Source organism: Leucoraja erinacea, chromosome 27, assembly GCF_028641065.1.
Source record: "Leucoraja erinacea ecotype New England chromosome 27, Leri_hhj_1, whole genome shotgun sequence".
In the NCBI taxonomy this organism is placed as follows: domain Eukaryota; kingdom Metazoa; phylum Chordata; class Chondrichthyes; order Rajiformes; family Rajidae; genus Leucoraja; species Leucoraja erinaceus.
In genome coordinates, this window is record NC_073403.1 from 19,851,288 (window position 1) to 19,876,007 (window position 24,720).

The 24,720-nt window shown below is 42.1% G+C and overlaps 1 protein-coding gene across 7 annotated transcripts in view; it reads right to left on the minus strand.

Moving 5' to 3' along the window:
* The window catches only part of hdac5 (histone deacetylase 5), a 277,929-nt gene that overhangs the window by 228,773 nt on the left and 24,436 nt on the right, over positions 1-24,720 (minus strand). For 3 of the 7 annotated variants that reach the window (XM_055657254.1, XM_055657251.1, XM_055657255.1), the window contains exon 2: positions 11,623-11,786. The exons of the other annotated variants lie outside the window; for them this stretch is intronic. The gene's annotated coding sequence lies outside the window, so the exon portion shown is untranslated. The remainder of the gene's footprint in view (positions 1-11,622; positions 11,787-24,720) is intronic. 7 annotated transcript variants of the gene reach the window in all.

Genomic DNA, 24,720 nt, shown 5'->3' on the forward strand with positions numbered 1-24,720 from the left:
CCCCCCCCCCCCCCCCCCCCCCCAGTCGGTCAGAGACGTCGGGAGTCAGACAGGAGCAGCGCCCCACAGCCAGCGCAAAGAAGCAGCACTAAATCCAGCTCAACTGCCTGTTAAATTCCAGCCCTGCCTGGACTTACGGGAACGACGGCCCAGGCTTACAGCCAGCGCGGAGAAGCAGGGCTAACTCCACGGCTCCGGGCTGGTATCCCGTCAGTCCAGGCAGGGCTGTAGGTTAACCCGGTGAGATAGGCAGAATTGAGCTGGATTTAGCGCTGCTTCTCCGCGGCAGGGCTGGTAGGTTAACAGGCAGAATTGAGCTGAGAGTTTTTATCGCTTGTGACCTTTGACAAATCCCGTGATTCCTTGTTTTTTCGGAATACCGAACTCGCTTATTGAATGCAAATTTAATTTTTTTAAATGGGGCTGATCTAGGTTGCAATGGGACATCCTTACTGATGACATTAACAGAACAAATAGAACAGGCGAACCGACCTGATAATATTATCTGCGTATTTTAATTTATTTTTTTTTACAGATATTATTTATATATAACAGAACGCAAACAAGTATTTCTCTGAAGAATGGTCACCTATCCATTCCTTCCACAGATGCTGCCTAACCTGCTGAGTTACTCCAGCACTTTGTGCTCTGCTCCAGATTCCAGCATCAGAGTTTCCTACTGCTGCTAAGTATTTTTCTTAAACTTTCTTTCTCAGTATGTAGAATTTAGTAATATGTTGGAAGATTTATGGCCAGGAAAAAAAATACCACTTTGTTTATATTAATACTATTTTAGCAACAATACAGACAACTGTATTGTCTGGAACTCGTGTCACCAGGACAACCTTGGGAAAATTGCATAGCGCTGCAAAACATCTTTTTGCTCCTAGAAAACAGACCATATCACGGTTTTCTGCATGCAAAGCCACGTTATCCGCGCGCATGTCACAAGCAGAGATATTTTATACAACAGATTGCTGCATTAGTTACTGCACTTGTGCTATACCCTGAAGTAGTACAAAAAAATAACTATCACAAAGTTGCTGCAAGATAATGTGAGTGTGCTCTTTTCACCTAGATATTGCAGTTTTTCTCAAGACCTTCAGTGTTTAACTTTCATTTGCACTGGAAACAGAACAATGAAATTCTCATTTGCTGCAGCATTACAGTCCCATTTACACAATTGCAATTAAATAAATAATAATACAATTTATAATCAGCAATACTCAGTAACCAAACCATAGCAGTGTTAAACCAAAATAAGTAGTGCAACAAAACCAGTCCACAATAAATCATAGTTGCTGAGATAAAGTTTGAGTTTAGTTTACTGTCACATGTACCGAGGTACAGTGAAAAGTTTTTGTTGCGTGCTAATATCTATCTATACATATGGTGGTCTTTCTATTTGTTCAAAAACGGTTCACGATAGCGCTACGATTTTTCACCAGTTCACTCACCGTTCTCCTGTGCTGCGAGTGCACCAAGTTTTGTTCCGATCGGTTGAATGTCATAAAAGTTAGTGACGTATAAAAATCTTAAAACCGCACGTATGCAGATCCATCTCTTCTCCTGCCTGTCAGCGCCGTGTGGATTAGTCTCTTCCCGTCACTCCCCGGGACGGACCGCCCCCTCCTGCACCATCGCATCCTTACTGATGTCCAGCGGAGGTTTCCAACTAGACTTACGGAGGGACCCAAAGCAGCCCAGCCCAGCCCCAAGCAGCAGTCCCGCCGAAAGCAGCAGCCCAGCCCCAAGCAGCAGCCCAGCGTCAGAGACCCGACCCAGCCCAGTCTAGAGTCAGTGATCCAGCCCAGCCCGGAGTCGGAGACCCAGCCCAGCGTCGGAGTTGGAGACCCTGCCCAGCCCGGAGTCGGAGATGCTGCCAAACGGAAAGCAGAGACTTATCCCGGTGGAGGAGAAAGACCAGCAACCAGCTCCCGCTGTGAGTCCCCATCGCACCACCAATTTCAGCCAATACCCCTCTGGCTCCTCCCCCCCATCCCCCATGATGCCCCCCTCTTCCCCATGGCTGTTCGCCTTTTTTTCTCCAAGCTCACTCCCCCCCCCCCCCCCCCCCCCCCCCCCCCCACCAACACACCCTCCCTCCCCCTGCCCACCCCCCTCCCTTCCCGCTCACACCCACATACAACCCCTCACACCCTCTCTCCCCCCACCCCCCCCCCCCCCACCCCCCCCCCCTCCCTGTCCACACACCCCTCTCCCACCCACACCCCACTTCCCTCCCCTCCCACACATTTAGAGGAGGGGGAGTGCTCGGAGATGAGGGGAAATGAGCCACGCCTGCGCAGTTAGGGGCTATGGGTGAGTGGTGGAATATTGCGTTGGGGGAACAGGTTGCATTGGGGGAAATGGGTGAGTGGTGAAATATTCCATTGGGAAATGGAGGAATATTGCGTTGGGGGACTAGTCCATTGACTGGGATCCAACGGGTCCCACAGTCTAGTTGGAACTAATGTTGTGCAGTGTTCAAGATCCTGATGGTTGCTTGGAAGAAGATGTTCTTGAAACAAAAGGTCACTGTTAAGAGGATCCAGTGCCTTGTTCCCGACGTAGTAACAAGATGAGAACGTGGCCAGGATAGTGTGGGTGTCCACTACCTAGCGATGCACAGATTGTTATGCTATAGCACTGATCAATTAATAATAAAATTACTTACTGTTACATCCTTATTACTATTTAGAGTCATCAATCCAAACTCTCCTCCACCCATGCACCACCTCTTTCTTCCCCTGGCTTTGCAATCTGCAACTCTTCAAACCCGTCTCATACCTTCCTTTCTTTTTCTGCCCTTTGTTGAAACCATATGTCTATCAACCTCCCCACCTCTTTGGCCTACATTTCTCCTCGTCTTCCTACAATCACTTAAGAAGGGCCTCGACCAGAAATGTCACCTATCCATTATTCTCCAGAGATGCTGCCAGATCAGTTGCGTTACTCCAGGATTCTGTGTCCTTTTGTGTTTGATCAGCACCTTTCTGCAATAGGTTTATTTATTTTTCCTCACTTGTGGGTGAAAAAGTCAATGGTGATTGCAATTGTTGATAATTGTTTCTTGATAATTGTGATTGCTAGTGTTGATGTGTAGCTGTGCTTTCTGTAGGGTGCACGACTGGGTACCAAGTGCTGAATGAAGTTGAACTCAATTGTGACATTCAACGACAACTAATGCTTGTGAACTGGGCTTCACAAAGGCAACAAAGGATGGCTCAGCTGGTAGAGTTGCTGCCTCACAGCACCAGAGACCTGGGTTTGATCCAAATCTCGGATGCTGACTGTGTGAAGTTTGCACGTATTCCTTGTGACTGCATGGATTTCCCGCAGATCCTCCCACATTCCAAAGACATAGGTTAAATGGCATCTGTAAAAGATTGCCCCTAGTTTAAAGGGAATGGATGAGAAAGTGGGATAATAAAGAACTAGTATGAAAAGGTGGCGAGAAATGGTCGGCGTGGACTTGGTGGGCCGAAGGGCCTTTTTCCATGCTGCATCTTTAAATTAAATAAACTTATTAGTATTATTTTACCTCAATGCAGATTTGGAGATCAGCAAACATGAATTGGAGGTTTTCTGTTCTTTTTCCAAGCATAGACATGCTTTCAGACAAGCTTCTCCTGGGAGCTACATTACCAAAAGTTACTAAACTTGAAGCTTCGACGTGTTATTTTGGGAATATTTATGATGACAGGTTAGAACTAGTTATCCTGACACTGGACGAATCCACATGGCTGAGAGTAATTGCTATGCTTTTTCCTTCTACTTGCCTCACAGATTTTCACCTTTCTTGCTTTTCCAAATTCTGCTTAAATTGATAAATGATAAATATTTATTATTATTCATCTGCACTTAAGAAATATCTAATATGGTTTTATGCAAATATTGATACTTGAAGTGTTGTATAATTTAAGTCAGGCCAAAAATAAATTTTCCTCCTCTTTCTCTGAAAGTACTGACTAATTACTGACATAGTTCCACAGATGTAAGTTTATTTTTCAAGAGTGTTTAATTGTCATATGCACCGACAACAGAACAATGAAATTCTTATTTGCAACAGCATAATAAGCCTGTAAACACAATACTCAGAGATAACATAGTTACAAAATATCAATAATTTAATAACCAAAATACATGTAAAAAAGCCCAAAGTCCTTAGTGCAACCGAGACAGTCCAGTTCAGTGTCGAGTTAGCGTTCACGAGCCTGATGGTAGTTGGGAAGAAGCTACTCTTGAACCTGGGTGGTCATGATGTTCAGACTCATATATGTGCTTATTGTGGCCTTGACAAACATAAGGGTTAGCACTACACGCTACGAATCTCAGCTGTGGAGACACTGGTATCGTTGTCTCGTTGTAGGACATTGATCATCTTTTAATCTGGACTTTTAACTTAAGTATTGTGGGTTTGAAAAATATATAAATTATGATGTTTTTATGTGATATACCATGATTTTATATATATTTATGATATTTGATATGCAATGCATTTTTAATGTAATGTTGCCCCTTGTCTGGACCTTGAGTCCGTAATAAAGTTTATTATTATATACCTTCTTCCCCAAGGTAAGAGTGAAATGAGAGCATAGCCAGGATGGTGTGGGTCTTTGTCGATGCTGGATGTGTTTTTGAGCAGCACCTCTTATAGATCCTTTTGATAGTAGGGGTCCCGTGATTTTGATTACCGATTTTGTAATCTCTTTCATTGCCTGGCATTCAAGTTGCCAAACAGCCATGATGCAACCAACCAGTATGCTCTCAAAGGTACACCTGTAGAAGTTCAAGAGAGTATTTGTCGACATACAGAATCTCTTCAATCTTCTTAAGGAAGGATAACCGTTGATGGGCTTTCTTTATGATTCCATCAATGTGCTGGGCCCAGGGCAGATCTTCAGAGATATGTATGCCCAGAAACTTGAATCGCTCCCACACCCACCCATAGATTAAGACAGGTTTGAGGGTTCTCAGCTTCCCTTTTCAAGAGTCAACAACCAGTTCCTTGGTCTAGCTAATGTTGAAAGCAAGGTTGATGTTTTGCCAACATTCAGTTAGATTATCCATCTCCAACCTGTACTCTGACTCAACGTTATCCGTGATTCATCCAACAATGGTGGTGTCCTCAGCGAATTGAAAGATGGTGTTGGAACAGTGTCTGGCTACACAGTTATGGGTAGAGAGCGAGCAGAGCACACCAACCCGAGGTGCTCGTGTGCTGTTGGTTATTGAGGAGGAAGTGTAGCCAATTAGCACTGAGTGTGGTCTGTTGATGAGAAAGTCAAGGATCAAGTTGCATGGGGACTTTTACACCTCAATCAAAGAATTGTGCTTCATTAAGAACTAAGCTTATGACTGTTGGGGGACTCCTTCATTTTGTGGGAATCCCAAATCTATTCAAACCTTAACACCTTTTACCAGGCAGTAAATATAGTGAAAGCTTGTGACAACCTATTACTTCCTCAATTTAGGGATACAAATACAAATCAGATCCCAGAAAAAAAAATCACCCCATTCCACAAACCGCAAATCACATCTGAAGCTTTCTCGGTCCATATTTACTGGTAAGGTAACAGCTTCCTTCATTAGCTTCCTTGTCATGTTAGTTAAATAGTTGACGATATTTTAGATATAACATGAAGATAGACACAAAATGCTGGAGTAATTCAGACAACATCTCTGGACAGAAGGAATGGGTCATGTTTTGGGTTGAGACCATTTCTTCAGACATAACATCAGATATAATATCACTGCCTACTGTGCTCTCCGTAGTGTTTGGGACAAAGACCCATCATGTATTTATTTGTCTCTGTACTCAACAATTTGAGATTTGTAATAGAAAAAAAATCACATGCGATTAAAGTACACATCGTCAGATTGTAATAAAGGCCATTTTTATACATTTTGGTTTCACCATGTAGAAATTACAGCAGTGTTTATTTATATAGTCCTCCCCATTTCAGGGCACCATAATGTTTGGGACACAGCAATGTCATGTAAATGAAAGTCATCATGTTTAGTATTTTTGTTGCATATCCTTTGCATGCAATGACTGCTTAGTCTGCGATTGATGGACATCACCAGTTGCTGGGTGTCTTCTCTGGTGATGCTCTGCCAGGCTTGTATTGCAGCCATCTTTAGCATGCTGGTTTTGGGGGCTAGTCCCCTTCAGTTTTCTCTTCAGCATATAAAAGGCATGCTCAATTGGGTTCAGATCGGGTGATTGACTTGGCCACTCAAGAATTGACAATTTTTTAGCTTTGAAAAACTCCTTTGTTGCTTTAGCAGTACGTTTGGGATCATTGTCTTGCTGTAGAATGAAGCGCCAGCCAATGAGTTTTGAGGCATTTGTTTGAACTTGAGCAGATCGGATGTGTCTATACACTTCAGAATTCATTATGCTACTACCATCAGCAGTTGTATCATCAATGACGATAAGTGAACCAGTACCTTCAGCAGCCATACATGCCCAGGCCATAACACGCCCACCACCGTGTTTCACAGATGAGGTGGTATGCTTTGGATCTTGGGCAGTTCCTTCTCTCCTCCATACTTTGCTCTTGCCATCACTCTGATATATGTTAATCTTCGTCTCATCTGTCCACAACACCTTTTTCCAGAACTGTGGTTGCTCTTTTAAGTACTTCTTGGCAAACTGTAACCTGGCCATCTTAATTTTGTGGCTAACCAGTGGTTTGCACCTTGCAGTGTAGCCTATATATTTCTGTTCCTGAAGTCTTCTGTGGACAGTGGTCATTTACAAACCCACACCTGAACAGTGTATCTGATCTGTCGGACAGGTGTTTGGGGTTTTTTCCTTTATTATACAGAGAATTCCTCTGTCATCAGCTGTGCAAGTCGTTCTTGGCCTGTCTGTCCCTTTGCTCACTGGTGCTCTTTCTTCTTAATGATGTTCCAAACGTTGATTTTGGTATGTATGCCTAATATTTGGCTGATGCCTCTAACAGTTTTATTCTCGTTTCTCAGTCTCATAATGGCTTCTTTGGCTTTCATTGGCACAACTTTGGTCTGCAATAAGTGTCCAAAGGTGATGGAAAGACTGGAGGAAAGACTAGGTGCTGAGAGCTCTTATACCTGCATTAAGGAGGCAATTAAACACACCTGAGAAATTACAACCCAGTGAAGCTATGTGTTCCAAACATTATGGTGTCCTGAAATGGGGGGACTATTTATAAATGCAGCTGTAATCTCTACATGGTGAAACCAAAATGTATAAAAATGGCCTTTAATAAAATCTGACAATGTGCACTTTAACCACATGTTACTTTTTTCTATTACAAATCTCAAATTGTGGAGTACAGAGGCAAAGAAATAAATGATGGGTCTTTGTCCCAAACATTATGGACAGCACTGTATGTCTCATTTTCAATTCAGATATAACATCACTGCCTATGTCTCATTTTCAGTGGATTGTGAGTGGAATTATTGTGATTAACAGAGCAACATAAGTAATTTAAATTAAGCTGTCAGCTGGTGGCAGCAAAGATTAATTAGCATATTGCTCTACGATAGATGGAGAATGCATTTTGAGAGTATTCAGAGCAGAAGCAATATTTAAATTTACAATACAATCAATTACATCAAAGAAGAACAAAAACAGATGAAGAACATAACAGATGAAGGACAGGAGTCACTGAAAAGACTTCATCTTATTGTGTTGCAATATGATAAAATATTGAAAACTAGTTGCCGCAAAATACATTTTTAGAAGTACAGGTGCACAACCTTTTATCCGAAAGCCTTGGGACCAGACACTTTTCATAATTCGGAATTTTTTGGCTTTCGGAATGGAAGATTTTTAGCGTAGATTTTAACGGCTGGCTCAGTGGTAGAGTGCTCGGCTCATATCCTCAAGGTCGCGAGTTTGCGCCTCGATCCCGGCAGTTACTCGATCGTGAGTTTGAGTCTTCAATGTATTTTTTTCTTGCAGAACAGGAGAGAATAGGGAGGGTTAGGTTGGGATCATTCTCTGCGAGATGATCTTAGTGCGGGAGACAAGTGTAAAAGAGGTGTACTGACTGTGTGGGCAGAACTTTGGAAGTGATTGCCCACCATTCTCAAAAGCCGCTGTGTCTCCCTGTCCCTCCAACTCCAGAGAAACTGAAGGGAGCGACAATCTGCTGCTGCCTGCCCGCCGAGTTAAAAAGTTCCCACGCAAGACTCACGATACATTGTGTATCATGAGTCTACCGTGGGAACTTTTTAACTTAGCGGGCAGGCAGCATCAAATTGTCAATTATTAACCCTCCCGCGCAATATACCCTCACCTCTTTTTATGAATGGGGATTTAGTTCCCCTTTCTTTGAGGACCGACCGGAGGTTCCGCTGTCACCTCTGCGGGCTGCCCTCGGTGAACGTCTTCAAGGACCTTTCTTCAAGGACCGAAAAAATGGCCGCTATTCGGAGCTTTTCGTTATTTGGAATTTCGGATAAAAGGTTGTGCACCTGTACAACAAAATTTGGAAGCTGAAAGAATGTTTCAAACCCTCAGTAGATAACTCACCAGATGTCAGATTTGCAAACTAATCACATCTATGCAGATCTGCAAACTTCTGATTTAACAACTTGGATTTATACAAATTAAAAATGTTAAATATAATTGACACAAAGACTAATAAACTAGATTTTGAGGAACAAAGGACAGAGAAGTAGAAAGGCAGTGATGATTCAGAACAATATTCCAAAGCTAAGATTCATCCAAGATTGCATTAGAATAAGGCACAGAAACAGGCCTGTTGGCGCAACTCACGCCAACTAAGAAGCCCCATCAGAACTAGTCCCACCTACCTGTAAAAATAGACAAAGTACTGAGGCAACTCAGCAGGTCAGGCAGTTTCTCTGGAGTTTGGCCCACATAACTCTCCTATCCATGTAGCTGTGCAAATGTCTTTTAAATGTTGTTATGGTATCTGTCTCAACTATTTCCACTTGCAGCTCTTCCATGTACCCACAACCGTCTACATGATCAAGTTGTCAATTAAATCTACCCCCTCTCACCTTAAACCTATGCCCTCTAGTTGTTGATACCTCCACCCTGGGGGAGAGAAAAGACTCTGCATTCGCCCTCTGTGCCCCTCATGATTTGATATACTTCTATAAAATCAACCCACAGCCTCCTACACTCTAAGGAATAAAGTCCAAGCCTAAAAAATCTCCCTACAGCTCAGTCATGGCAGCATCCGTGCAAATCGTCTCTGAACCCGTTCCAACTTAATGGCACCCTTCCTATAGCAGGATGACCAAAACTGAACCAATACTCCAACAGTGGCTTCACTAGTGTCTTGTACTAGTTCTTCTATTTCCAACTTTCCAACTATATTAAATTCCTTGACTGATGAAGGCCATGAATGCTGAAAGCCTTCTTGACTACCCCATCTACCTGTGACACTACTTTCAGGGAACTATGTACTTGTACACCTAGATCACTCTGCTCTACAACACTTCCAAGTGCCCTACCATTTACTGTGTAGGTCCAGCCCTAGTATCCCGAAATGCATCACCTCACTTATCTGCATTAAACTCCATTAGCCATTCCACAGACCACTCCCCCAGCTGATCAAGACCCCTTCTGTAATACTTAATATCCTTCTTCGATGTCTGGGATTCCACCTACTTTAGCATCATCTGCAAACTTACTGATCATGCCTTGTACATTCTTATCCAAATTGTTGATATAGATGACAAATGAGGCCAACACTGCTCACTGAGGCACACTGCTCGTCACAGGCTTCAAGTCCGAAAACCACCCTCGACCATCACGCTCTGATTCCTTCTATTAACCAGTCTGCATACTGTTAGCTAGCTCTACTTGGATCCCATGTGATCTAAAACTTCTAGTGCAGCCCGCCATTAAAGGCCAGTAACTTTAGACGGCCTTGCTGAAGTTCATATGGACAACATATACAACCCTGCCCGTGCCAATTTTCTTGGTTACTTCATTTTCTTGTATTGATGCAATAAGAACAATAGCATGTGGATGCGGAAAATCTGCACCTCTATACTGTATGAATTTGGAACCAAATTTGTGAGAAACAGATTAAAAAAATATTAGAATAAACGGCAGCACAATGGCATAAATAGTAGAGCTGTGTCTCGCAATGTCAGATTCCCGGGTTCAATCCTGACCTGGGTGCTATCTGTGTGGAGATTGCACAATCTCCCTGGGATTGTGTAGGTTTTTTTCTGGTTGCTCCGAATTATTCCCATCTCCCAAAGACATGGATTTGTAGACAAGCTGGCCTCTGTAAATTGCCCCTAGTGTGCAAGGGATGGATACAAAAGTGGAATAACATAGAACTTGTGTGAACGGGTGACTGATGGTTGATATGGACTGGGTTAAACTGAAGGGCCTGTTTCCATGCTGTATCCTTAAAAAAAAATTCTCACCGTAACCATTTGAATTTGTGTATATGATGAATTTATACACTGCTGCACACAATTGGCAACACTTTTTTTTTCAAATCTGATTTGGGTGGGCTTGTTGAACAAAGATTTTTTAAATCAGTTAATAAATTTGCATTATCCTTCATCACCAATACTTTTGGCATCATACTCAAAACTGAAAGATTCTGCTTGAACATACATGAGGATTTTAATTTTATTTCAATATTCCTGAAATAGAAATTAAAATCTTTCAACATCTGCATTTCATAATACAAATCATTGACTGCTCTTGCTTTTATTTTGGAAGATAAATATAGGCTTCAGAAATATGACTAAGATAACAGTTATACATTACAAAATATTAAGTTCTATTGTTCTTAAACATCGCTTGGAAACCAACTCAATCGTGTGCCAATGCTTTCCTGACATTACCAGGTGGGCAACTGGTGAGAAATAAATTACTAATGAAGTATGACCAAGTTAGAATTTGGAAGTGATGTCACTTCCACGTTGTTATTGAATTAATTTAATGCTGCTTGGGCTAAAAACAGAATGGGTTGTAGTAGTGATGACTTTTGAACTCAGTGGTGTAATATGTAAAGCTGCTGCCTCCAGGGACCAGGTTCCAACCTGACCTCTAGCACTATTTATACAGAGTGTGTAGACAACCACATGGGTATTTACGATTCCTCTTACATCCCAAAGACGCATGGGTCAGTGCGTTAATTGGTCACTGTAAAATGCCCCTAATTGTGTTGGTGAGTGGTAGAATCTGGGGTACTTTTTAGGAATGAAAGATTAGTGTAATTGGGCACTTAAAGGTGAATCAGGTAGGCCGAAGGGCCTGTTCCCCTCTGTGTCTATAAATTGCAATTTGAAGCTTGTTGTGATGAGCAATAAAGGTTCTAAGTAAATCAACTGATGGACAAAAGGAAAAATGAGAAGAGAGTTTTGAGCAATTTAAATATTTACAGCTTTTCCACTATCTTTTCAGATCTTTATTCTAATTAAAACTAAACTTGAAATACACAACACTTTATGCACCATGGAATATTATTTGTTTTCTAGCACCTCGTTCTGAAGGTGCTACCTCCAACTGCTGCAAATCAGTCCATCCACTTAGTCTGACTCTGTCATGCTCAGCACCAAAATATTTGGGGGAAATGGTTCGTGTTAATGACATCTAAGTAGCCACAGAGTACAAAATGAGACCTTGATGTTCAGAGAAGGAACACAAGGATGTTAGAATGATGGTGAAGCAGAGGGATTGGAGCAATCATCCCAGGTGCGCTCCAAATGTCTCCTCTGGTGGGAAATGATGCGGAGATTGAAGAGTTGATAGGTGGGAGTATCAGGAATAGAACCAATCCAGGAGCCTGTCAAGAAAGGAGCAGAGAAGAGAAAGTTTAGCAGCCAAATTGTGGTACCAAGTTTTACAGAGAGAATTCTGCAAAAAAAAGTACCCACATTGGTGGGTACTTTGGTACCTGAGGCGCATGAATATGGCAATACGATAGTGACCAAATGATCGACTATTACATATTCTCTATGCACCGATAAACTACATAAACAATGTTGGTTTGGAGGTCACGTGCTAAACTTAGGGCATTAAAGCAGCATTTAGGCACATCCGGATGCAGCTGAGCCCAGGAAGTCAAGATTTTGGTTTTCCAGCAGAATTGATGGACACCACTGAAACAAAATTTGCATTGGGAGTGGGGCGAGGGTGATGGTGCTGAAATGTTCATAAACGGAATTGTAGGCAATGTATTAAAAACAAATATAGGACTAATTGTACAGGTACAGGAGAGCATCAATAGCAAGTACATTAAAATGAGAGAAGGATGCAAACCAAGGTTTAATGGGTTTAACTCCAATTAAGCAGGAGAAAGAAAAAATATTGATGAAATTATGTAAAAGGAAAGGCAAAGAACTTGCAATCAAGCAAATATTCTAATAAAAAGTGTTTCTTACATGGATAAATTAAATATAATTAGCATTACAGAAATATAGTCAAAATAATTCTAATCAAATGGCGTACAGATTTGGAAATGTGCAAAATACTTAAATGCAACAAATGAGGGGAATTAATTCATGAGGTGATTTATTGATTCTAATAAGGATAATGCATGGAGAAAAAGAAATCAATTGAATTATAAACAGGATAAAGTTATATAATCTAAAATCAGGGTGATATGCCTATCTAAGTTGTGGGATAAGAATGATATTATGTGATATGCCTATCTAAGATGTGGGATAAGAATGATATTATGAAATGCACCATCTGTGCAGCTCCAGTTTTAATTTAATTGAAACTTTACTGTGCCAAGATACAAGGAAATGGCAATATGAAATTCCGAATATCAGGTGCTAGATGTTATTGTCACCCAATTCTCAATTAGCAAATTCTTTCATTCTCAAGATCTACCCACGATAACTGCAAATGTTTAGGGATTCAATAAATGCTTCCCATTCAATTTCAACACTCCTCAGAATATTTTCCTCCTTTTTTTTCTGACTTCATCCCTCCCCAATTCATACCCATTATGATCTCACAATCCCTTCCAATCTCTCCCTCTGATGCCAAGCAGTCTGCCCTTAGAAGAGGTCTCAGCTTCATGCCCCTTATTTTCATCCATTCTGTGCCCAGCATGACATTGAGCTCCTCTTTCAATGTCTTCCCCCCCCCCATGCACATTTCTTTGAACACAATATAATATCTTCCGACTTGATTCTATTTTTTTCTTCCCTGGTCAAGTCTCTTCCTACTAACATCCGACACCTGTGATATTGTCTGCTGTTTTAACAGTGTCAGTCACAGGTCCCAGCTGACTTATTTGCATCTTGGGAAACTGCTATCTCTACACCTCTTTGTCATTCCAGAACTAATATGGCGCCTACCTGTGGCGACATTTTGCCAGCGGCACAACAGAAAATCTTCAAATATAGTATTTCTGAGCTCGCCTGTATCAACGAATCTGCATACTCCCGAAGATAGCGACTGTAAGAGAATCCCCGATCGGAGGGGAATCCCCGACCTCTCAGAGGCGTGCAGGTACAGTAAGTACTGTACTTGTAAACCCGGGGAGGCATTCATGGAGTCCGGAATCGAGGCAGTCGGGCAGGATCTCCCAACAGCAACGGAGCTGGAGGTGCCGACTGTAAGGGAATCCCCCGATCTCAGAGGAATCCCCAACCTCGTGGAGACTCGCAAGTACTGTACCTTAAAACCCGAGTTGAGCTGAAGGTTTTCGTCCAACGGGGAGAGAGGGGGGGCATCATGGAGTATGGAAACGTGGTCGTACGCCACAGTCGTTACATACTTCATAAGGGTGTGGAGGACTACAAGTAAGACTGCAGCTAACCAGTAGGGGGACTTCGGATCCCTCTCCCTACCGGGCATCCTACGATGCAGATAAGTACAGTCACTAGAAAAAAGGTCAAAAGTGGCTCTAGGACTTAATGTTCAAGGCTGGCTTTACACACAAGGGAGCTGAGGCGAAGAATGCTCTGTTTTCAACGCACGTTTCATAGAGACACCGATGGCTCACCCCCCCTGACGGTGTTAGTCATAGTCCCCAGTCAGACTCAGCTGTCCAGCCTGAATACCGGTCGAGTTCTCCATCCACCAACTGGCGGGAGTATGGACCGTTTCACGCAGGAGGTTCATCTGGGGCAAAGGGAGAAGAGAAGGGACGTACATCTGGCACTAACGTCCTCATGGTCAGAGGTTGGTTATGGTATTCGTGGTGTGCAGGCGTGGCAGACGAGGAACAACTCCAGGATTGCTTGGAGTCTGTAGACTGGGCAATGTTCAGGGACTCGCCAAGGAACCTGAATGAATACGCCACAGTCGTTACAGACTTCATAAGGAAATGTGTGGAGGACTGCAACATAAACCTTCTGAGTGTTTTCTAACCAGAAGCCTTGGATGAACCATGAGATCCGCATTCTCTGAAGACCAAATCCCGGGCATTCAGGTCTGGCGATGCAGATAAGAAGTCCAGATACGACCTTGGTAAGGCCATCAAAAAGGTCAAAAGGGACTTCTGCTCTAAGCCGGAGGATGAGACAGATGTTCGGCAACAGTGACAGGGCTTGAATGCCATCACCTCCTACAAGGCAAAATCAAAAGGTGACACTGCTCGTCCACAGCGAAGCATCACTCCCTGTTCGAAGGGATGTATCGTAGTCGCTGCCTGCAGCAAAATAAAGAACACACCATTGGCATTATTCCCATCCATCAGGATAAGGTACAAGCCTAAAACAACGTCTCGACAGCTTCCCCACAGCCATTTGCTACTTCCACAATGAACAGCTAGAGCTCTAAATACATCACCCTCTTTTTGCACCTTTGCTGAATCCCCCCTTACAATAATGAAATTCTTCCAGCAAGTAAGAATTTCATGTTCACTTTAGGAATCCTGTTTCACCTTGCTCTTTCCATCCACAAACCCACATGTTCCTTCCAGGTAAAGCAGCGATTTACATGGTTTTCTTCCAAATTAATATTTTACATTCAGTACTCACAACTTAGTCTCCACTACATTGGAGAAATTAAAAACAGATTGAATGATAATTTATAGAATACCTCTTCTAATGTCTGTCAACTTAATTCCTCGCCCATTTCCACCCTGATCCCTTATACTTTGGCGTCTTACACTGTTCTGCTGAAACCTAAATGCAAGCTGATGAAACAGCATCTTATAGTAGAAACAAGGCACTGCAGACACTGGTTAATACACAAAAAGGATAGATCTCGAACCAAAACATCAACTATCCATGTTCTCCAGAGATGCTACCCGACCAGCTGAGTGACTCCAACACTTTGTGTCCTTAATCTCATCTTCTGTTACAGGCCTCAGGACTGAAATCCACAACTTAAGTTAAACAGCCTTTGCAATCCGTGTTAGAATGGCCAATTCAATTGCAATATTATCATAGATTTCCACTTTCTGCAGACTCTCCTCTTCTGGGCTACCCCAGCAGTTTTTTAATTGCAGAACAACAATTACTACAATCCGTAGCTCAGTCTTCCAAAATGTTCCCAGTACATTGACCAAAGATTTTATTTCCTCAGTCTATATGGGCCTTTCTTTTCCAATATGAATGTGTATGTCCCTATCAGGTCACCAAATCCAAATGAAATTAATAATAATTGTATTAATCCAGGCCGCAATAAAAAAACTGATGGTGACTGAATAGTCAAAAATAAAAATTGGTCCATCAGCTATCCAGCCTATGCACCACATTATCAAATGCTCATTATTGCTTTGGTTCCTCAGCAGGGAATAACTTTAATAGGGCATAGGAGCCATGGTGAGGGATTATAAGGGATACTGATATTTGCAGGCAGAAGAAATAGCAGTGAGAATTTTCATATACTTACACTGAAACATTGATATGATAGAGTGTAATGGAGGAAGCATAAACTAGAAATTCGAATGACTCAAATCACTTGTAGAAATAAGATAATTCATTTCTAAATAAATAAATTTTCAAGGCCTGAAAGACTGTGACAATAACAATGATTGATCAAATCATCAAAAAATTCAATTAGCACCCAAATGTGCCAGTCCTAAATTTATTTATTACCACGAAAACGTGGTGGAAAATGAATATGTATCATTACATCATGCCTTTATTTGTATTCCAATGCAGACTTCAACAGTAATATATTCCGAAGAATGTTCAATTGCACCATAAGTTGTCACTAATTTACTCCATAACAATGACCCAAGTTATTCTTGATTTAATATATAGGTCACTGTATTTCCGATAGTTATCACTGTAGTTTTTCTGAATGTTACAAACACCTGCCCTTTGTCTTAATATCGCACTTGAAAATATGAAAGGTAATATTGATATAGTAAACATCTAAAATGCAGCAGACGTAACATACCTTATTAACTGAATAGAAAGGAAAACATTTAACAGATTTGTAAATAAGAAGCAATGGATATTTTTTTCCCAATAATTAAATAAGCCATTTATAAAAGTAGATCCTACCCATATTCAATCACAGATTATTGGAATATTTAAGAATCAACGATCCACTAAAATGGTTACATTTTGGAGTTTCAACATATTTAAGTAAATTTATTAATTAAATTAGGTTTCCCGGTGAGATTTTAAATTATGTTACACTACACATTCTAAAAACACGCTAGCATAATGTCCATGGATCAAGTGTAACATATTGGAGTAGTGTAATTCCCGAGGTACCAAAGTGTAAACACTGTATTGGTTTCAAGCCAAAATACTGCTCCTGGCAGGCAGAAAAGATACTGAACAGAGGGACATCAGCTGTTCCTAGTATTAACCTGCTTACATCTATCTATTAGTGCTAAGCTTTGACACATACAGATGTTATCAGTACAAAGTGTACAGCATGATTTTCTTATCTCGGGATCTAAAGTCGACTACGGTTTCACTCTGAAAATAAATGTAAGATTATAAGGATTAGAAAACAATATAAAGCGCAGGACAAAGGAATACTATTCAGGCACAAATAAAGCTTTATGGGCCTGTCCCACTTAGGCGACATTTTAGGAGACTGCAGGAGACTATCCGGTCGCCACATGTTCGCGGGTGGTTGCCAGGTAGTCGCCTTCATGGTCGTGAGGAGTTCCCACATTCTGGGAACTAGTCGCGGCCTTATTATGGTCGCCGCGAATTGAATTTTTCAACGTGTTGAAAAATTAGCGGTGACCAGAATGAAGCCGCCATGGAGAGTAGCGAGAATTCTCGTGCTGTGGGTGCAGTGGTAGTGGGTTGCCAGTAGGTCGAAGGTTGTCGTAGGTTCTCGTAGGTTGTGGCCGGTGAATTTCATTAGCTCATTGGGGGAAAAAAACACTAAAAATGCTCTGACGAAACTTGGCAGCTTTGAATACATCGCTATATCGGCAAACTACTTTAAAAAAACATTTAAATCCAGGAGCTGGATCCCACCCGTAATGGGCAAGTGCCTTTGGCGCTCGCACTCCGTTAACCCGCGCATTCAGAGATTTTTCATTTTCAAATGTTGGCAGGTATCGTATAGTTTTATTCAATATTTGAAAGTTAAACACATCTTCAAATGTCAAAGAGAGTTTTACTTTGAAACAGAAGAAATGCATCTGCAGGCCCCTACGAAGCTTTTTAAAAATGGGGCTGGCATGACAGGATTACAAAAAATTTAATGTGTAATAATGTGCGCACTGTGCACATCACGAGCGCGAAACGTGAAGTACCTCGATGCCAGGGTCCAGGGGTTTTAGATGCTCTCTGAAGCATTCTGAGCCTTACATTCTGAGCATGAGCATTTTTGCACCAAATTTATGACCAATATTTCAGAAATTAACAGGAATCCGAGGGGTAGCTTTTTCACACAAAGGGTGCTGGGTGTATGGAACGAGCTGCCAGAGGAGGTAGTCAAGGCTGGGACTATCTTAATGTTTAAGAGACATTTGGACACGTACATGGATAGGACAGATTTAGATGGATATGGGCCAAACGCAGGTGAGTGGGACTAGTTTAGATGGGACATGTTGGTCGGTGTGGGCAAGTTGGGCTGAAGGGCCTGTTTCCACACTGCATCATTCTATGATTAAAATGTTAAGAAGAAAAATGCATGTAGATACGTGTAGCAGATTTGAAAGAGGAGTGAAATGTAAAGGCAGAGAGAGGTTTATGGGTGGAAAGGAACATAGGAAAGGAGGGGGGAGAGTGGGCTTGGGCAGATGGGTGAAGGGAAAATAGACACAAAGTGCTGGAGTAACTCAGTGAATCAGGCAGCATCTCTGGAGAAATGGCATAGATTATATTTAGGGTCAAGACCGTTCTTCAGTAATATTCATGATGTGACATGCATAGACATTCCTGAATGCTACCCAAACCATCGTGAGCTATTTTGTTACGGTGCTTGCCTGGTCGCCAGGCTGGCCGTTGGCGAGGCTACGACGCCTCGGATGGAGACGCTGGACTGGACACCGCACCGCACCCCCCCCCCCCCCCCCCCCCCTCCCCCCCAGGTCAGAGAAATGGGCACTCACTTATCCCGCGGGCCAGATTAGACCACCTCACGGGTAGTTTGAACCGAGGATAAAAAACATACTCCCCCTCCTGCAACGCAATATTCCACTACTTACCTGGAGTAGACAAGAGGCATCGAGCTCAATGGATCTTTGGTGTGGAGTGCAAATGGCAGCCTGATCCCGACCGGGCCCACTGCGCGGAGAGACAGCGCCATTTTGTGTTGCTTCCCCAATCTGAGGAAAGACATTCTTGCCATAGAGGGAGTACAGAGAAGGTTCACCAGACTGATTCCTGGGATGGCAGGACTTTCATATGAAGAAAGACTGGATGGACTCGGCTTGTACACGCTAGAATTTAGAAGATTGAGGGGGGATTTTATAGAAACTACCAAAATTCTTAAGGGGTTGGACAGGCTAGATGCAGGAAGATTATTCCTGATGTTGGGGAAGTCCAGAACTAGGGGTCACAGTTTAAGGATAAGAGGGAAGTCTTTTAGGACTGAGATGAGAAAATAATTTTTTACACAGAGAGTGGTGCATCTGTGGAATTCTCTGCCACAGAATGTAGTTGAGGCCAGTTCATTGGCTATATTTAAGAGGGAGTTAGATGTGGCCCTTGTGGCTAAAGGGATCAGGGAGTATGGAGAGAAGGCAGGGATGGGATACCGAGTTGGATGATCAGCCATGATCATATCGAATAGCGGTGCAGGCTCGAAGGGCCGAATGGCCTACTCCTGCACCTATTTTCTAAGTTTCTATAATTGTCATCGCATCTAATGTGGCTGTAAAGCAGCAGCAAGCAAGATTTTCTTAGTTCCGGCTCGCATTCAGTGCATGTGACAAATAACCACTGTTTCTCTTGATTGTTGATAACCAAATGGGTTGAGCAAACCACAGGCTAATCACTTCCCCATCATCACAAACGACTAAAGAAAAGAACTGTTCTGCTTGTTCAAGTGAATCTGTTATTTTCAAAACAGACAATTATGAAGAAACAATACAAAGCACTTAAATAAAAACAGTAACCCTTTTAATACAAAGTTGTTGCTGCCAAATGATATGCTCAGCATCAGTAGGTGGATTAACTAGTAATTTATTTTAAATCTGAAACTATTCTATTCAATTCCCAACAAAAATCTCTTCACTTGGACTGTCCACAGATGCTATCACCTACACCAAGCACATGCTCGGCTGAAATAGACGAAAACAAGCATTGTTCCAAAGAACACGAATAAGGCTCGAGAGAAAAGTAGTAATCAGATCAGCCATGACCTTAGTAAGTAACAGAGCATTATGAGATGCAACAAACAATACAAAATAACTTTATTTATCCCAGGAGGGAAATTGATCTGCCAACAGTCATAAAAACACAAAATACATGAAATTATCAAAATGCATCTAAAGTAGATACCATTGAACACACAAATTATAAATAGGAGGCTTAATGGCCTAATGGCTTTAACTTGTATATTCAATGGTATCCACTCTATTAAACACAATCTCAATAACCTCCATTAATCTTTTTTTTTTAAATCTGCATTGACTCTGATTTATCATATTATTTATTTTCCAACCACTGATGTCAGGCTATTGGGTTAGTAGTTCCGTATTTTTTCTCTCCCTCCATTATTATAGAGTGGATCATGTTTGGTTCCCTCCAATCCACAGGAACTACTCCAGAAACTACTGAATTTTGAAAGATTGACGAAAAACATCTGCCATCATAGGTACTGCTTACAACATTCTATGATATAGATCATCAAGTTCTTACAATCTATTAATTGTTCAAGTTCCAGAATAGCTTCTTGCCAATAACCATCAGGCTCTTGAACACCTAACCTCAACTATGAACATCGATGGACTTTTGCACGCAAGAACTGCAAGTTTTTTATTACATTGGTATTGTGGCATTAATTTGTTGACTTTTTAATTATATATTATTTGTGTGCATTGCATTTACAGCCTTGTAATACTAATTCATTGTTCTGTTGGCGGTTCAAATGACAAGCATACATCATTGACTCGTTACCTGAACTAATTTATATTACTTCGTCATTTGTATTGGTTTTCATGGTTTTCCAATATTTTTTGAGAGGTCTGTGCCGATTTTTCCATTTTCAATTTTTTTGACTGAATTAATAAATCACTACAATTTCTCAAACTTCCTGCTTTATCCAGCAACTTAACAAGCCTTTTCTTTAGATTTCTTATTATCATTAATTTCTCCTGTAATCCACAGTGGACCACTTTTCTCAATGTACCTTTGAGCTTTATGAGGTATGTATGTTAGTGCCAAACCATGAACTATTTCTTGAAAAGCTAGCAATTTCCTGTACACTGGTATAAACTTGTCATTTTCTTAACCCACCATAGACAACCTATCCTTCAAACTTTCATAGATTCGTTCGTTTACATTCAAAGTCCAGGTTTCAGAATGAACTTCTTAAATTAAAATGGTCACTCTTCTCAAGGGGACCCTTTACAACATGATTATTAACACTTTCTCAATGGATGGCATGAGATTTGAAAGAACCTGTTCATGTAAATTTTCAACATAGTGTAGGTATGTTACAAAACGTACCTGAAGGTCGCTGAAAATCTGTCCCAGCCCGTGTGCGCGATTTTGGCACCGTTTAGAGGGGGGCAGGTTTAAAACGCGATTTTCCCTAGGCTGTTCAAATCGAGGTTTTTCAGCCTAGTTAATTATTAATGAAAAATCGCTGGAAGATTCCCTCGCTTGAGCTATTATTAGTTTTAAGGGCTTTATTTAATTGTTATAGTAGGTTGAAAATTAACCTCTAAACCCGCGACCGCCGACAACGGTCCAGATCTCATACATGGGAAAACGAATGGTAGGCTGTTTATTTTTACGTTAAAAAGGGCTTCTTAAGATCCCTTTATACAAAGTTTAATGTTGCGAGTAGCTAATTTGTGGCCCATTAAATCCCGCAGTATTTTTCTGGGCATTTGAGGGCACAAATCTACCGCAATGTGAACGTTCTAAACCAGCGCGTTCAGAGGATCCCACTGGAAAGCTGATGGACATTAATTTACAGCAATTGAACACTAAATTCCTTCCTTGGCCTATAAATTAATGTAAATTCATTAAAAATCATGTTTTATTGTGAATATTATTTGGACACTTAGGCTATTTAAAAATGTTAATCATTTATTAAGAAATGGATAGATGTTTAGATCTAGTAATTGAAGTTTGAAATTAGCTACAATTGGGTAACTAACTAATTATATGCTTTAATTTCAGGTCATCCAAGTAAGATTATTTTATATTTGTTTTGGAATGCTTCAATCTATGATAACTGAAAATTTCATTCAGTTCTCTTAATTTTTAAGAAAGTTATGGGCTTTTGACTGTCCACGATCACAGCCTTTTTGTTATGTCCGTAGAAAATCAATAGGGAACAAGATGCTAATTTCAGAGTATGAAAATGACCATAACTTTTTAAATACTTGAGATATGAAAGTGAATTAGGTGTCAAATTAAACTTATTTTTATGCTTTATCTGATGGGATAAATTGCAGGCTTGATTTTTTAAATCTCAAAATTTTGTAACATTGCTACATAATGATATCGAAATTCATATACATTGTTAGTAATTTGATATACCTAACCTATACATAAACAAAAGTCCCTATGGTTACTGTTTTATCCCTCTAATTTACTTATTTATTCTATGTCCCGTTCACTACTATGATTTTGTGGACTCTAAACAACTCCCACCAGTTTTCTGCCCTTTGTCACTTGTTAGCTCCACCTAAACCGATTCTAATTTTACACCAACATCACCCCTTCTTAACTGTAATACAGGTGCACAACCTTTTATCCGAAGATCCAAATAACGAAAACCTCCGAATAGCGAACATTTTTTCGGTCCTTGAAGAAAGGTCCTTGAAAACGTTCACCGAGGGCGGCCCACAGAGGTGACAGTGGAACCTCCGGTCGGTCCTCGAAGAAAGGGGAACTAAATCCCCATTCATAAAAGAGAAGGTGAGGGTATATTGCGCGGGAGGGTTAATAATTGACAATATGCTGCTACCTGCCCGCTGAGTTAACAAGTTCCCACAGTAGACTGACGATACACAGTTTATCGTGAGTCTTGCGTGGGAACTTTTTAACTCAGCGTGCAGACAGCAGCAGATTGTCGCTCCCTTCAGTTTCACCCCACCTACACCCCTCTGCTTCCCGGCCATGTGTGTGTGACCCCTTCCCTCCCCTCTCCAGCTCCCCGCTCATTGCACCGGCGCGGGGGCTTTGCACTGTCTTCACGTCGGCTATGCCAGCAGGTCAGTGCCAGTCACCGGAGACGTCAGGACCAACGGGACACCGACCCCCAGGCCCACTGCAAGCACGGAGATCCCAGAGACCCACAGCCAGCAGCAGCCCAGCCCCGTTCCAACTCCAGAGGAAAACTGCAAACTGGCCGGAGACGTCAGGACCACCAGAAACCGTTCCCCGAGCTGCGCCCCCTCATCGGGACACCGACCCCCAGGTCCACCGCAAGCACGGAGAACCCAGAGACCCACAGCCAACAGCAGCCCAGCCCAGCCCCGCTCCAACTACAGAGGAACCTGGGTTGCGGATGACGGGGCGCAGCTCGGGGCGTCGTAGGGGCCCATCGGGGAGCGGGTTCCTGTTGGTCCTGACGTCTCCGGCCACCTGCTATCCTACGGGAACTGTGCCGCCCTTGCAGGAGAGTGGGGTTGTTTGCAGTTGCAGAGGGAGGGGGCAAGGGCGGTACAGTTCCCAGTCTCAGCTCCAGTCCAGGGGGTTGGCCGGAGACGTCAGGACCAACGATACACCGACCCCCAGGCCCACTGCAAGCACGGAGATCCCAGAGACCCACAGCCAGCAGCAACTCCAGCCCAGCCCCGCTCCAACTCCAGAGGAAAACGTAGGGGCAGAAGCGGATGGTGTGCAAGGTACGTCTTTCTTGTTCTTGGGGTGGCGCAGCTCGGGCTGTGGGCAAACTGCCACTTGTCGCCGTAGCGGCCCATCGGGGAGAGGATTCCTCTGGATCGCCCCCTGCTATCCCAGGGACAGGGAGACACAGCGGCTTTTTAGACTGGTGGGCAATCACTTCCAAAGTTCTGCCCACACAGTCAGTACACCTCTCCTACACTGCATTTCATACAAACATTTATTCTGCAAGAAAAAACTACATTGAACACTCAAACTTGCGACAGAGTAACTGCCGGGATCAAGACGCAAACTCGCGACCTAGCTCGGGGATTCAAGAATCCCCGAGCTAGGCCGCCTAAGGGCATGTAGCCCCGCTAGGGTGACATGAGTGCAAGAGGTGATTCAATGCTGCGAGCACATTTACAAATTCAGGAATTCATTCAACACACTGCATTTCATACAGACATTTATTCTGCAAGAAAAAACGACATTGAAGACTCAAACTCGTGACCGAGTAACTGCCGGGATCAAAGCGCAAACTCGCGACCTTGCGGATATGAGCCGAGCACTCTACCACTGAGCCAGCAATTAAAATCTACGCTAAAAAATTTCCATTCCGAAGACCGACAAATTCCAAATTACGAAAAGTGTCTGGTTCCAAGGCTTTCGGATAAAAGGTTGTGCACCTGTACTGTAGTCATCCTAAGCATTCACTATCCTGCAATATTTAGTTTTAACCTTTGATCACCCTAAAGCCACATTTCTCCAAAGGTAGTTACATCACACACTAAAAAAATTATGCTGTTAATTCTTACAGCTTGTTTAAAATGCAGTGCACATTAGGACTTAAAGGACTTGATTTGAATGTACTAACATTTTCCCTTACTTGGACCTTATTTACCGCCAGTCTTTATTTGTACTTGTTTTTGTACTATCTTTTTACTATATATTTATCTTCATTTTTTGCCTTGTTTCTCCATTTTGCAGTTCTCAAATTCCAGCTGAGCTGGTTTAAAATTGCCTCCCAAATTTAAAAGCAAGCATCCCTGCAATAATATTATAGTCCTATTGGGTTTACTGAATTGACCTCCCTTCTGCAGTTTCTTACCATTCAAACATTCATCATTTGCACATAGCATTGAAATAATTATCTCTGTAATATTTCCCCAAAATCTGCTCGCAAGACGAACATTAATTACATCCTTTGACTCTCCATGCTCTGCCTTCAGGCGGATTTGCGACCGTTTAGTGGCATCTTTGACATCTTTAGTGGCATCTGGCACCAAAGAGGCAACAATCCAATCTAAAACCAGGAAAAGCTGGAAGCAGTTAACTGGTTAAGCAGCTTCTGTGGGGGTGAGAAACATTAAATGGTTC